The 14,756-nt window shown below is 46.9% G+C and overlaps 1 protein-coding gene across 2 annotated transcripts in view; it reads left to right on the top strand.

Annotated features, from left to right (window-relative positions):
- Positions 1-9,986: 9,986 nt before the first annotated feature.
- Positions 9,987-14,756, top strand: part of prrc2b (proline-rich coiled-coil 2B) — a 60,876-nt gene continuing 56,106 nt past the window's right edge. For both annotated transcript variants that reach the window (XR_013549193.1, XM_078426110.1), the window contains exon 1: positions 9,987-10,128. The gene's annotated coding sequence lies outside the window, so the exon portion shown is untranslated. The remainder of the gene's footprint in view (positions 10,129-14,756) is intronic.

Genomic DNA, 14,756 nt, shown 5'->3' with positions numbered 1-14,756 from the left:
ACTTTACTGGCTTCATCTTACACTAAACGTTATTCACGTTAGTCCCTTTATCATGTATCTGTACATTGTGGATGGCTCGACAGTAATCATGTATTGTCTTTCCGCTGACTGGTTAGCATACAACAAAAGCTTTTCACTGTACTCAACTCATGTTGAATAGGGGTGTTCTTATAAAAGGCCTAGCGCAATCTCAAGAATGATAAATGACGTCCGAAATCTGACAGCCTTGCCAATAATTCATACAACCTAGGAATTAATTTTTAATAACCTTTCAATAATTCATAGGGCCATTCCAATTGATAACTTCATTCATAAAAGCAAACCCATAATGCACAGGATGCCTGCTTCTTGTCCAACTGTCCAATCATCCCAGTGCTCCTTCCCTCTCTGTCATTCTGCAACAGTCACAACACAGAGGGAGATCGTTCAGCCCATTGGGTCCATGCTAGCTCCCAGCTGAACAATCCCATCCATTCCATGGCCTTTCTACGTGCTACTTCTTTGTGACCAATGCCCATCAACTCCTTTTTTAAATGTAGAACTAAAGATAAAACAGTACAGCAATAGGAGCAACCCTTTCGACCCACAATGTCTATACTGAACATGATGTCAAATTCATATAATCTTTTGATTCTTTTCACCAGTTACTGCACCAAGGGATAATCGCGGTGCTTGGATCGGCCCACTGCGGACCTTTCACCGTCCGACACGGCCTGGAACGTGGCAACTTCAACAGCCTGACCGCGGGAGAAGACGACAGGGGAAGAGAAAAGACATTCTGGCCTTCCATCACAGTGAGGAGATGACTGGAGGAGACTCACTGTGATGGATGTTTCTTTTTTTGTTTTTTTGTTGGTTGTGATTGTGTGTGAGATTGTTTATTTTAATTGCTCTATTGCTGGACTGTGGGTGACCTTTCATTTCACTGCACATCTTGTATGTGTATGTGACAAATAAACTTGACTTGACTTGACACATCTTTTGCAGCATGGAAAGGAATTTACAAGGTGTCAGGGAGAACATGCAAAGTCCACACTGTTAGAACCCAGCTCCCCGAAGCTCTGAGCTGGCAGCACTAACTGCCATATTCTCAAGTAACCAGTATTTATTCAGGTGGAGGGAGGAACTGCAGATGCTGAATTGTCTATTGAAAGTTATAATTGAACCTACTGCATCACCCATGGAGGGACCTGCTTTCCAGATCATAAAAACTCAGTGGGCGGTTCAAAAATTCTAAACTTCCCTCTGGGTCTTTTTCTTGACTTTGGTCTGCGTCATTTTGATTCTGACCCTTCTGCCTGCCTCTAAATGCTATCTTCCCAGCTATCAAGCCTCTGATACCTTTGCTGCTATTAAATCTTCCTTTCACCTTCAAAGTGCTGGAGGAACTCAGCAGGTCAGGCAGCATCTGTGGAGTGAAAAGGACAGATCATGTTATGGGTCGGGATTCACAGTTCCAGGCACTTCAGTCTGAAGAAAATTCCTGACCCGAAATGTTGTCTGTCCAATTCCTCCACAAATGCTACCTGGCCCGCTGAGTTCCTCCAGCAGGTAGACACAAAATGCTGGAGTAACTCAGCAGCATCGGGCAGCATCTCTGAAGAGAAGGAATGGGTGACGTTTCGGGCCGAGACCCTTCTTCAGACTCCAGCACTTCACTTTTGCCCCAGATCCCAGCGACTGCAGTCTCTGGTCTCTTCCTTTAAACCTTCTCTGATCTTGATGCTTCTTACCTCTGGTATCATTGCATAAAACCGCTGCAGCCCTTCTGAGGCCCGACAATCCTTCCTCAGGTCTGGGGCCCAGGCTGGGTGGACAGCTTTAGCCAGAGTCTGCGCATTGCTTAATTCACATTGTTTTTCCTATACGTGCACATCATTTTGAGTGTATCCCATGTCGCGTGAAAGACCTCTCAGTAAAGCCAGATAGCATTGATGAAGTCCACCATCACCTTCAGGGCACCAATGCAGCTGTAGCCATCTGAAGAAAAGGTTCTTTGAAGATTGAGACTTCAAATGTAGTCCAGAAGTCATGGTCTATTGATCAACACTATTCCCCTGACTTAGACTATCTACAGAAGGCATCTCAAATACTGTCTCTGTTAAACCCTTTGAATTTACTGCTGGAGAACTTTATAAAGTAATGGCACATTCCTAGTTACAATTCATAGATAATAATATACTTCCAAAGGCACTCTGCACATAATCACACACATACAGCATTTTCGTCTGAACATGAACTGCCCTGAGATCCTTGAGCTGTGAACAAGGAGAGTTACTAACCATGTGGAGTGTGCAGGAAGGAACTGCAGATGCTGGTTTAAACCGAAGATGGTCACAAATAGCTGGAGTAACTCAGCGGGCCAGGCAGCATCTCTGGAGAGAAGGAATGGGTGCCATTTCCGGTCAAGTCTGACGAAGGGTCTCGACCCGAAACGTCACCCATTCCTTCTCTCCAGAGATGCTGCCCATCCCGCTGAGTTACTCCAGCATTTTGTGTCTATCTTCTACTAACCATGTTGAGTTGGGAGCTTGAGGGATACCTTTGGAAGTCACTTCTACATTCAGTCACAAAATGTTGGAGTAACTCAGCAGGTCAGGCAGCATCTCAGGAGAGAAGGAATGGGCGACGTTTCGGGTCGAGACCCTTCTTCAGACTGAGTATTCAGTATTATTTTGAGTGCCCAGTCTTTGCAGCTTCTCTCAATCCATAAATTGGTCTCTCTTAAGTGAATGTTGTTAAATGAAAGCACTAATGGCAGTTTTGATTTTAGTTCTCTGCTGGATTAGCTAATTATATTGCAGCCTACACATCAAGCAAGCCATTAAACGGGGAACAAGGACAGACGGTTACTGATGGTGCTGGAATGTCATCTGCATGACACTAAGGGAACTCACATCGAACCATTTACACAAATGGTTTCACCAGGCTGGGGTAGAACAACTTTTAATCCTACACAAGCTGTAAATATGTTTAATTAATTAAAGTGGGTTGGCTTCTCATTGAGAAAAGCGTACAATCGGTACACAGAGAGACTGATGAGAGTGGGCAAGGGAATTCATCTGATCCATTCAGCCTGTTGTTGATAGACATGGTTCAGGGGATGTTATTTTCAAGGCAGATCCCTGCAGACGAGCAGAGAGTTGTGTTAACAAGTGGAAAATAAGAGTAACTCCCAACTGGCCACTCATCACAGGCACAGGATACAGTACCCGACATGGACAAGCATTCGATAGACATAAAAAGCTGGCGTAACTCAACGGGACAGGCAGCATCTCTGGAGAGAAGGAATGGGTGACGTTTCGGGTCGAGACCCTTCTGCAAACATTCCAAGGCCCTTCACAGGTGTTAATTCAGACAGTATTTTGTTACACGAAGAGAAAAATGATTTGTGTAGGAAGGAACTGCAGATGCTGGTTTAAACCGAAGATAGACACAAAAAGCCGGAGTAACTCAGCGGGACAGGCAGCATCTCTGGAGAGAAGGAACGGGTGAAGTTTCCGGTCGAGAACCTTCTGAACCGCTGTCTGATTTTGCAACTCCCAATAGAAATTGAGCGTGGAAAGCAGAAGAATGGATGTGTTGAAATCTCAGGATACGGTTTCAACGTTAAGAAAGACTTGCATGAAATGAATGTTTTCACAATTCTCTGATGGCCCTGAAGTGTTTCACAGCCAATGAAGTGTTTTGGAATGTAGCGACAAGTGCAACGTGTAACCCACACAACAGGCTTCAGTAAACAGCAAAATGACAACCACCACACAATCTGTTTTCATCACTTGTTGGCTCAGACACCTGGGATAATGCTTCTGCTCTTCATTAAATTGGTGCTTTAGGATTATTTAAAGAAAATAACTGCAGATGCTGGTACAAATCGAAGGTATTTATTCACAAAATACTGGAGTAACTCAGCAGGTCAGGCAGCATCTCAGGAGAGAAGGAATGGGCGACGTTTCGGGTCGAGACCCTTCTTCAGACTGATGTCAGGGGCGGGACAAAGGAAGGATATAGGTGGAGACAGGAAGATAGAGGGAAATCTGGGAAGGGGGAGGGGAAGGGAGGGACAGAGGAACTATCTAAAGTTGGAGAAGTCGATGTTGAAGATGAGGTAAAAGGGAATACAGGAGATATTGCAAAAGACTCTCGGAAGAATGGGAACAGAAGTTCTAGAGGGGAAAAGAAATTAAGGGCAGGGCCAATTGTGAACGATGTGAGAGGGGAGGTAAATACAGAAGTTAAAGTGTTGTACTTAAATGCGCGTAGTATAAAAAATAAAGTGGATGAGCTTGAGGCTCAGTTAGTCATGGGCAAGTATGATGTTGTAGGGATCACTGAGACATGGCTACAAGAGGACCAGGGCTGGGAACTGAATATTCAGGGGTACACAACGTATAGAAAAGACAGACAGGTGGGCAGAGGGGGTGGGGTTGCTCTGATGGTAAGGAATGATATTCATTCCCTTGCAAGGGGTGACATAGAATCAGGAGATGTTGAATCAGTATGGATAGAAAGGAGAAATTGTAAGGGTAAAAAGACCCTAATGGGAGTTATCTATAGGCCCCCAAACAGTAGCCTCGACATAGGGTGCAAGTTGAATCAGGAGATAAAATTGGCGTGTCAAAAATGTAATGCTACGGTGGTTATGGGAGATTTCAACATGCAGGTCGACTGGGAAAATCAGGTTGGAAATGGACCCCAGGAAAGAGAGTTTGTAGAGTGCCTTCGAGATGGATTCTTAGAACAGCTTGTACTGGAGCCTACCAGGGAGAAGGCAATTCTGGATTTAGTGTTGTGTAATGATCCTGATCTGATAAGGGGACTAGAGGTAAAAGAGCCATTAGGAGGCAGTGATCACAACATGATAAGTTTTACTCTGCAAATGGAAAGGCAGAAGGGAAAATCGGAAGTGTCGGTATTACAGTATAGCAAAGGGGATTACAGAGACATGAGGCAGGAGCTGGCCAAAATTGATTGGAAGGAGGCCCTAGCAGGGAAGACGGTAGAACAGCAATGGCAGGTATTCCTGGGAATAATGCAGAGGTTGCAGGATCAATTTATTCCAAAGAGGTGGAAAGACTCTAAGGGGAGTAAGAGACACCTGTGGCTGACAAGGGAAGTCAGGGACAGCATAAAAATTAAGGAGAGGAAGTATAACATAGCAAAGAAGAGTGGGAAGACAGAGGATTGGGACTCTTTTAAAGAGCAACAAAAGTTAACTAAAAAGGCAATACGGGGAGAAAAGATGAGGTACGAGGGTAAACTAGCCAATAATATAAAGGAGGATAGCAAAAGTTTTTTTAGGTACGTGAAGAGGAAAAAAATAATCAAGGCAAATGTGGGTCCCTTGAAGACAGAAGCAGGGGAATTTATTATGGGGAACAAAGAAATGGCAGACGAGTTAAACCGTTACTTTGGATCTGTCTTCACTGAGGAAGATACACACAATCTCCCAAATGTTCTAGGGGCCGGAGAACCTAGGGTGATGGAGGAACTGAAGGAAATCCACATTAGGCAGGAAATGGTTTTGGGTAGACTGATGGGACTGAAGGCTGATAAATCCCCAGGGCCTGATGGTCTGCATCCCAGAGTACTTAAGGAGGTGGCTCTAGAAATAGTGGAAGCATTGGAGATCATTTTTCAATGTTCTATAGATTCAGGATCAGTTCCTGTGGATTGGAGAATAGCAAATGTTATCCCACTTTTTAAGAAAGGAGGGAGAGAGAAAACGGGTAATTATAGACCAGTTAGTCTGACATCAGTGGTGGGGAAGATGCTGGAGTCAATTATAAAAGACGAAATTGCTGAGCATTTGGATAGCAGTAACGGGATCATTCCGAGCCAGCATGGATTTACGAAGGGGAAATCATGCTTGACAAATCTACTGGAATTTTTTGAGGATGTAACTAGGAAAATTGACAAGGGAGAGTCAGTGGATGTGGTGTACCTCGACTTTCAGAAAGCCTTCGACAAGGTCCCACATAGGAGATTAGTGGGCAAAATTAGGGCACATGGTATTGGGGGTAGGGTACTGACATGGATAGAAAATTGGTTGACAGACAGAAAGCAAAGATTGGGGATAAATGGGTCCCTTTCAGAATGGCAGGCAGTGACCAGTGGGGTACCGCAAGGTTCGGAGCTGGGACCCCAGCTATTTACGATATACATTAATGACTTAGACGAAGGGATTAAAAGTACCATTAGCAAATTTGCAGATGATACTAAGTTGGGGGGTAGTGTGAATTGTGAGGAAGATGCAATAAGGCTGCAGGGTGACTTGGACAGGTTGTGTGAGTGGGCGGATACATGGCAGATGCAGTTTAATGTAGATAAGTGTGAGGTTATTCACTTTGGAAGTAAGAATAGAAAGGCAGATTATTATCTGAATGGTGTCAAGTTAGGAGGAGGGGGAGTTCAACGAGATCTGGGTGTCCTAGTGCATCAGTCAATGAAAGGAAGCATGCAGGTAGAGCAGGCAGTGAAGAAAGCCAATGGAATGTTGGCCTTCGTAACAAGAGGAGTTGAGTATAGGAGCACAGAGGTCCTTCTACAGTTGTACCGGGCCCTGGTGAGACCGCACCTGGAGTACTGTGTGCAGTTTTGGTCTCCAAATTTGAGGAAGGATATTCTTGCTATGGAGGGCGTGCAGCGTAGGTTCACTAGGTTAATTCCCGGAATGGCGGGACTGTCGTATGTTGAAAGGCTGGAGCGATTGGGCTTGTATACACTGGAATTTAGAAGGATGAGGGGGGATCTTATTGAAACATATAAGATAATTAGGGGATTGGACACATTAGAGGCAGATAACATGTTCCCAATGTTGGGGGAGTCCAGAACAAGGGGCCACAGTTTAAGAATAAGGGGTAGGCCATTTAGAACGGAGATGAGGAAGAACTTTTTCAGTCAGAGGGTGGTGAAGGTGTGGAATTCTCTGCCTCAGAAGGCAGTGGAGGCCAGTTCGTTGGATGCTTTCAAGAGAGAGCTGGATAGAGCTCTTAAGGATAGCGGAGTGAGGGGGTATGGGGAGAAGGCAGGAACGGGGTACTGATTGAGAGTGATCAGCCATGATCGCATTGAATGGCGGTGCTGGCTCGAAGGGCTGAATGGCCTACTCCTGCACCTATTGTCTATTGTCTATTGTCATACCACTGGGCTGCAAGCTGCCCAGGCGAAATATGAGGTGCTGTTCCTCCAATTTCCGGTGTGCCTCACTATGGCACAGGAGGAAGCCCATGACAGAAAGGTCAGACTGGGAATGGGAGGGGAAGTTGAAGTGCTCGTCCACCGGGAGATCAGATTGGTTAATGCGGACCGAGCGCAGGTGTTAAGCGAAGCGATCGCCGAGCCTGAGTTTGGTTTCGCCGATGTAAATAAGTTGACATCTGGAGCAGCGGATGCAATAGATGAGGTTGGAGGAGGTGCAGGTGAACCTCTGTCTCACCTGGAAAGACTGTTTGGGTCCTTGGATGGAGTTGAAGGGGGAGGTAAAGGGACAGGTGTTGCATCTGAGAAGGCGTGATGGAGCCTTGGTTTAATGTCTTGTTTGAAGGACTGTATCTCCATCCCTTCCTCTGCCTTCTCATTTCACTCCTTTTCCCTTCTTTTGCAACACTCTTTTGTCTCTGTTTCATCCCTGGCCTTTGTGTACCCATCTGCCAATCAACACCCCCACCCCCGTCACCTGTATTCACCTATCGCTTAAGATGGACACAAAAAGCTGGAGTAACTCAGCGGGTCAGGCAACATCTCTAGAGAAAAGGAATAGGTGACATTTCGGGTTGAGACCCTTCTTCAGGTCTGACGTTGAAGCCAGAGATGTTGCCTGACCCGCTGAGTTACTCCAGCTTTTTGTGTCTATCTTTTGTGTAAACCAGCATCTGTAGTTCCTTCCTCCCCCTATTACCTGCCAGGCTTTGTCCTGTTTCCCACCTCTTTTCCAGCTTTCTACCCCACTGCTACAATCAGTCTGAAGGAGGCCCCTGGCCCAAAACATTGCCTGTCCATTTTCTTCTACAGAAGCTGCCTGTCCCGGGAAATTACTCCAACACTCCACTCAAGCGTGAGATTAAGATTCAATCATTTGCAGTTCCTTGTGTCTCTCTCTATACCTCACATGTTCCAGGCTTCCTCAGTAATCCACTGCAGACTTAGCTCAGGCTGCTTTCAAAGACACCCGGTGCACACCAAGAGAACAGGTTCTTGCAGTGAGAATTCCAGAATGTAGGAAGGTTTCAGCTGATGGGTCAGGATCCCATGACATTCCCGTTCGGGATTGTAGGGTCGATGCTGTGCCATGGCAGGAGGAGGCAACCTCTGGGCTTGAATGCCCCCAGTGCCATCAACATTTACTTTCCCGCAGCCTGTTGCCTCTTGCCTGTTTATTTCAGTCCTTCCCCAGCCTGCATGATATTTGATTGTAGATTAAACATGATCGATGTTACAAGAGGTGAGAGGAAAAATTAAACCAGAGGCGGGGGTGAGGTTATGAGAGGGGGTTGGGGGGGATGGGTTTGTGTCGGCTGAAATTACAGCCCAGACTGCAGCTTCCCACACCTGCCCCATGTATAATTTAAAGGCCGCGGGCAGAGGCACACATTGGCCTTGAATTCAGTCAAACAATATTTTCCTGGATTTTTGCATCCAGGGGAAGAAGGACAAAAGTAACAAGGTATCAATGAATATGTCATTGAAAGAAGATCAAAACTGTGAGGAATATGATCAGTGAGAGTGTCCACACTGGAAACACTAGGGTCTGCACCGGAAACACTGGCACCCGGAGTGCCCACACTGGAAATACCATCACTAGGAGTGCCTGTACTGGAAACACTGGCACCGGGAGTGCCTACACTGGCAACATGGCCAGTAGGAGTGTCCATACTTTAAATATCAGCACTGGGAACACTGACACTGCGAACGTCCCCAGTGGAAACACTGGCACCGGGAGTGTTCACACTACAAACACAAACACTGGGAGTGCCCGCATTAGACACACTGGCACTGGGAGTGCACACATTGGAAACACTGGCACTGGGAGCACACACTACAAACACAAACACGGGGAGTGCCCGCATTGGAAACACTGGCACTGGGAGTGCACACTGGAAACATAAACACTGGGAGTGCACACACTGGAAACACAAACACCAGGAGTGGCCACACTGGAAACACTGGCGCTGGGAGTGCCTGCACTGGAAACGTTAGCACACACTGGAAACATAAACACTGGGAGTATCTGCGCTGGAAACACTAGCACTGATGGTCTGCACTGAAAACACTGGCACTGGCAGTGTTAGCACTGTAAATACTGACATTGAGTGTATCCATACTATAAACATTGACATTAAGGGTGTCCGTACTGGAAACACTGGCACTGGGAGTGTCCACACTGTGAAAACTTACACTGTGTGTGTAGACACAAAGAACTGGATAGAGCTCTTAAGGATAGCGGAGTCAGGGGGTATGGGGAGAAGGCAGGAACGGGGTACTGATTGAGAATGATCAGCCATGATCACATTGAATGGCGGTGCTGGCTCGAAGGGCCGAATGGCCTCCTCCTGCACCTTTGTCTATTGAACTGCAGGTGCTGGATTACAAAATAAGATATAAAGAGCCTGGGGATATCAGCCAGTCAAGCAGCATCTGTGGAGAACATGTTTAGACACGTTTCGAGTCGGGACCCTTCCTTATTCAGACTGGGAGTGTCCAACTCATTCTGAAGAAGGATTCCGACCCGAAACATCACCTATTCTTTTTCTCCAGAGATGCTGCCTGACCCGTTGAGTTACAGCAGCATTTTGTGACCATCTTTAGTGCAGATTCCTTTCTCTGCAGTTCCCTCTGCTGCCACCAGATGCCGTCCCGGTGCCGTTCCCTGCCTGCAGTTCCCGGCGCTGTCGGCAGGCGCCGCCCTGGCGCGGTTTCCCGGGTGCAGTTCCCGGAGCTGTCGGCAGGCGCCGCCACCGCCGGAGGCTCAGTCTCTGCCCCGGTTTACGAGGCCGGACTCAGTTTCTGTTCAATCCTTTCGCCTAGGCCCTGGATTCCTCTCCATCCGCCTCCATCAGGCTCCGCATCGGCGCCAGCTCCAGTTTTCCGTTGCGGCAGAGGCGGAGGAACCCCTGGGAACGAGCCGAGGTCGGTATTTCGGAAGTAAAGCGTCGGTTGCTGGGTCAGGGCCGGAGGATCGGCGCCGCTTTGTTCCCGGCGGCGCTCGGCCGCCATCTTCCCTCACGCTCAGCCTCCCCGGGAAGCGGAGCCGTGGCTCCGGGGGAACCTGCCCCGGGACTGGGGACCGGTGCCGTGCACAGGCCGTTCTCCTGCTCTATTTTCCGGGCTTGGTGGAGCCGGGAATCCGTGTCGACCCCCGACCGGGCCGAAGCCCCGAAGCTCCCGGTGGTCCCAGTCCGGGGAGGGGGATTTAACCCGAGGTGGCGGGTACGGTGGGGGTGAGACTCGCCGTCTCGGGGTATGTATCCCCCCCCCACCCACTGCAGCACCGTGGGGCCTGCTCGCCGCCCGGGCGGGGTGGGGGGTGAACCCGGGGGTGGGACTGTGGTTCTCCCTCTCGAGCTGCGAGTACCAGGCTCCCTCTAGTCCAAGGGGGGTGCGGGGCTGGGAGGGTGTTGTTTACCTGGAGATCTGCAGCTACCTGGTCTCTCCTGACCGAGGAGTTTGATGTCTGGGACGCGGGGATGTTTGGTTTATTCCTGGTGACAATTGTGCTTGGTTGTTCGTGACGTGGAGACACAAGAAAATACAGATGTTGGAATCTTGAACAAAACACACAAAGTGCCAGAGGAACTCATCGGGTCGGGCAGCATCTGTGGAGGGAATGGACTGACGACGTATCGGAACGGGGCTCGTATACTCTGGAATTTAGAAGGATGAGAGGCGATGTTATTGAAACTTATAAGATCATTAAGGGATTGGACACGCTAGAGGCAGGAAACATGTTCCCATTGTTGGGGGAGTCCAGAACAAGGGGCCACAGTTTAAGAATAAGGGGTAGGCCATTTAGAACGGAGATGAGGAAGAACTTTTTCACTCAGAGAGTTGTGAAGCTGTGGAATTCCTTGCCTCAGAAGGCAGTGGAGGCCAATTCTCTGGATGTTTTCAAGAGAGTGCTAGATAGAGCTCTTAATGATAGCGGAGTCAGGGGGTATGCAGAGAAGGCAGGAACGGGGTACTGATTGTGCGTAATCAGCCATGATCACGCTGAATGGCGGTGCTGGCTCGAAGGGCCGAATGGCCTACTCCTGCACTCCTTGTTTATTGGAACCTTACTTCGGACTCGATCAGGGCCTCCAAATCAGATGCATTACTAAAGTATGGAAGAGAAGTACGTCTCACCTCATATCCCTCATCCTGTTCGAGGAGATCATGTCGCGGATCTCTTGCATACAGATTCTGAAGTAGGGTCCTGACCCTGTATGAGGTATAAACATCACCTGCACAGATGCTGCCTGACCCTCAGAGTTCCTCCAGCGCTTTGTGTTTAACTTGGTTATCCTTGTTATACTCAGAACAAGGCTGGCGATTCCTTTGATTTAAACTCGATCCAGGAGAAATACCTCCTGAACTTTTTGGTATCGGGGGTATCAACCAGGGACCTTGGACACCTTGTATATCCTCCATGTAGTAATAATAATAATAATAATTCATTTATTTTATATAGCGCCTTATCACATGCTCAAAGCGCTTTACAAAAACAATTAACATAGAAACAAACAGACAAACTATCCTGACGGAAAAGCGGCGAATACTCAACGCCAGCGTCCTCCCACGTCAGGGTCCGGCAGTAGACATTAAAAAGCACAAGACACACAGATATAATTTTTTACACAAACAGCCATCACAGTGATTGCTCTAGGCACACCCTCACTGTGATGGAAGGCAAAGTCTTATCTCCTCCTCGTTCTTCTCCCGTGGTGCCACGAGGTGATCGAGGCTCCCAACTTTTTGAAGCCCCCACCGGGCGATGGAAAGTCCCAGGGCCGAGCCGAGCAGGCCGATGAAAGTCCTGAGCCCCCACCGGGCGATGGAAAGTCCCAGGGCCGAGCCGAGCAGGCCGATGAAAGTAGTGTTGATATGGTGGCTGTCTAGTCACTCAGGATGATAGTTTATCTATGCTGAGTATCAATGAGTAATTTACTCACAACCTTGGATAGTGTGTCTGGTTTATACTTTATATTGGATCTTGGGGATGGTGTGGTTTGTCTTAAAACCCCGCCGGGGTTAGACTTAAGCCATGTTTTTCATTAACTTGTGATGGAAGCATCTAATTTGTGCTCATTCCTCATTAGCGATTTTCTAGTGGACCCTTGACCTAAGATGGGGGTCAAGTTGTTTAGGTGCATCCTTCCTGAGGTTTGTATGGTGTACTCTCAATATGAGGCATTGGCATTTAACGCACTCGTATCCAAGAATAGGATAATCTGGTGGCCTCTTGCTTTGCGGTGGGGCAGCCCAGTGCACCTTTGAGGGGTTGGGTGAGGTGGTCTGGTATAGTATTAGTTTGGATTAGGGGCAATCTGTTGTACCTTTATGGTTATTTGATTTACCTGTGTGAGTAGGGTGTTTAGTTTACCTTTGGCCTAGATGGCCTGGGGCGACAGCGCAGTTATACCCCTGGCCACAGTTGGTTGGAGTCTTGTTTGCATTTACAGTGGGTGCTGTAGTTGATAGTCTGGTGTACCCTCAAACCTGGGGTCAGAGAGATGTCTTATTTACTCTTGAACAGTCTTTGCTCTTGAACTGTGGATCAGAGAAGTACCTGTCATCCCAATGTTCAGGGACAGTGGTATTCCAGGCATCCCTTGGGAGGAGCGAGAGTTTTGAGCACCCCTGGGTAAATGGGAATGCCTGGTTTCCTTCTGCTCGGATAGGCCCTAATCTGAGGCATTTGAACCCTGTCCATGAGCAAATTGTTTATCCACGGCATAGAAGTGTGCACATCTTGATTACCCTCAAACTTGGGAAGATAGAATTCTTATTTATTTAGTTTTGTGGGAGCGGAGCACTGATTTTGTTGTGTTTATCCTAATTTTCAATTAGGAGGTATCCTGTTTACTCTTGACCATTGATAACAGTGAGGGAAGCCTGGTTGACCTCTGTGGGAGATAGTAGGTATCTGGTGGCAGTCTTATTTATTCTGTACTTTAGTGTATTTTTTACCCCTGGCCTAGTTTACCTCTGCCTCAGGGAACCATGCCTGTTTACGCTTGACATTCGGGGTTTCTGCTTTATGTCTCTCAAGCGTGTGGGGCATTAATGGTGGTACTTGGTTTGCCCTCAACCTATTGTGGGTGGTTGCATAGCTTTTAGGAGTAGTCCAGAATTTGTGATAAAAGATTTAATGTGTTTATTTTTGCTTTTCAGCAAGATGTTTGGCTCATTCTCTGATAGTTAATGGGAGAAATGCTTAGGAAAGGCGAGAGCTAAAAGGCAGAAAGCAGATATTTGCTTGATGGCTATTATCGGGAAATTGCTGGAATAGATTATTAAGGCACAGTTATAGGACATTTAAAAAATCATGTCACAGCTATGTAAATCCAACATCATTTCATGCAAAGCATATTACGGTTGACAAATTATTTTCTTTGAGGACATAAAAACACACAATTAATGGCAGGACCCTTAACAGCATTGATGTACAGAGAGATCTTGGAGTCCAAGTCCATAACTCCCTGAAAATGGCAAAACAAGTAGATAGTAGTAAAGATGGAGTATGGAATGTCGTCCTTCATAGGTTGGGGCATTGGGTATAAGAGTCAACAAGTCATGATGCAGCTTTATAGGGCTTTGATTAGGCCGCATTTGGAGTGTTGCATGCAGCTGAGGTCACCCCATTACAGAAATGCCATGGAGGCTTTGGAAAGGGTACAGAGGATGTTCACTGGAATGATGCCTACATTAGGGGATATTAGCTACAGGGAGAGATTGAACAGACTTGTATTGTCTTCACTGGAGCGAGGAGGTTGTAGGGGACCTGATAGAAGTATATAAAATTATGGGAGGCATAGATTGGGTAGAGAGTCAGAACCCTTATCCCAAGATGGAAAAAAAAATACCAGAGGGCATGGTTTTAAGATGAGAGGGGCAAAGTTTAATGGAGATGTGCTGGGAGGTTTTTTTTTAAACTTAGAGGATTGTGAATGCCTGTAGTGTGCTGTGGGGGTGGTGGTGATTGGGGCAAGTATGATAGTGTAATTTAAGAAACTTTTGGATGTGCAGAGAACAGAAGGATATGGATTATGTGCAGGCAGAAAATATTTGGTCTTGGCATCTAGTTCGGCACAGGCATTGGGACAGTAGGGCCAGTTTTTGTGCTGTACTATTCTATGTTAAAATGTCGATAAATAAAGGGGGTCCTTTGTATTCTATTTTGATTGCCAAACGGCGATTAATAAGTCGCCACTTGAAATGTTACTGCATAAGGTAAGACTTGGAACTTGCTGTCTGTAGTGGTGATGGAAACCGAGTCAATTAGGGATTTCCTAGAACTAAGTACGAAGGTGATTAAAAATTATTTAAAGGACTACGAAGAAAGAGTGTTGGGTTGGGACTGAGGGGAATGCTGTACAGAGAGCAGGTATAGCATTGGCAATCTCTTGCGCTCTATTCTGTGTGTCTTTGTGGGAAATGATTCTGGAAGCATTCAGCTTTAATTCTATCCCACACTTCCTCTACCAAAGTTTGCCCTTTCCTTAATTGTCTCTTCCTTAATTGAATGTCATTGTTTTGTGAGAGGTCTTTATCAGCTC

The sequence above is a fragment of the Rhinoraja longicauda genome, chromosome 31, assembly GCF_053455715.1.
Source record: "Rhinoraja longicauda isolate Sanriku21f chromosome 31, sRhiLon1.1, whole genome shotgun sequence".
NCBI classification, from domain to species: domain Eukaryota; kingdom Metazoa; phylum Chordata; class Chondrichthyes; order Rajiformes; family Arhynchobatidae; genus Rhinoraja; species Rhinoraja longicauda.
Note: the sequence above shows the minus strand (reverse complement) of the source record. Positions and strands in the feature narration are given on the sequence as shown.